Source organism: Petaurus breviceps, unplaced genomic scaffold (genome assembly GCF_028583685.1).
Source record: "Petaurus breviceps papuanus isolate PSGF00001 unplaced genomic scaffold, PetGlider_PUasm1.0 87666, whole genome shotgun sequence".
Classification (NCBI taxonomy): Eukaryota; Metazoa; Chordata; class Mammalia; order Diprotodontia; family Petauridae; genus Petaurus; species Petaurus breviceps.
Window position 1 is genome coordinate 17,591 of NW_027186855.1, and position 1,029 is coordinate 18,619.

Here is a 1,029-nt window from a genome sequence, read left to right on the forward strand (position 1 = left end):
GAGTCACCTCTCCTCTAAGTGCTCCAAGATTCTAAATTGCAGAGGAGGGTCTGACTTACATTGGTAGATAAATTTTCTCAGCCAGGAGTTCTCCATGGCAATCACAGGTCGAGTCCTCTCTCCCTATATTATTGGACACCTCCCCTGTACCTAGCCTTGTAGCAGAGCCTGTGAGGAGAGAAGTGGACCCCTGGTTTTTGACATAGAGATGCTTGTCATCTACTCTTCAGAAGATCAGAAGATTGGGTGAGTGGGTGGGTGTGGGGACTGGAAGAGACCTTTGAGATAACCTGATCTAACCTTTCCATTTTGCAGATGAGAAGATTGAGGTTAGCTCTAAGCTCACATGGCAAGTAAGAGAGCAAGAACTCAAACCTAGGTGAGCGTTCTTTCCATTAAACTTCAAACTTCCCCTCTCCCAGTTCCGCCCAATGTAACATCCTGGGATTCTACTGGAAGGCAGGACAGTAGATAGTCAAGCAGAGATCGAGGACTCAACTTACAGTCAGAAAGACCAGGGTTCAAATCCTGTCTCGAATGCTTCCAGGGAAATTGCTTTAATTCTTTGGGGCCTCAGTTTCCTCATCTGTAAAATGAGAGGACTGGATTCAATGACCCTTAGAGAGGTGTGGTCAAAAGAGGACTTGGAGCCTGGAATTTCTGGGATCAAATCTCCCCTCTGATCCCTGCCAGCTGCTGGGTCACCCCAATGGACAAGTTATGAAACCTCTCAGCCTGTTTCCTCACTTGTAAAATGAAGATTGTAGTATCTGATGTGGCTATTATGCAGCTTGAATGAGAAGATAAATGCAAAACATCTCCAAAACTCTAAAATGCTATAGAAATGTCAGGAATGAATATTCTCTGAAAGGACCATCTCCAGTGGCTATTGTTTCCCTGAGTGCCCAAAAGGGAATGTTGACGTGATTCTTGCAAATGGTCACCTGCAGGGTGCTGATGATATGCATTTCTCTGCTACACCTTAGACTTTCCAAAATCACACATCTAGTTCATTAGTCTCACACCAAC

General features: G+C 44.9%; 1 long non-coding RNA gene across 1 annotated transcript in view; it reads right to left on the reverse strand.

Moving 5' to 3' along the window:
- LOC138176360 (uncharacterized) overlaps window positions 1–590 on the reverse strand; it is a 10,653-nt gene extending 10,063 nt beyond the window's left edge. The window contains exon 1 of the long non-coding RNA XR_011172223.1: window positions 504–590. This is a non-coding gene — a long non-coding RNA (uncharacterized lncRNA). The remainder of the gene's footprint in view (window positions 1–503) is intronic.
- Between the last annotated feature and the right edge of the window lie 439 nt (window positions 591–1,029).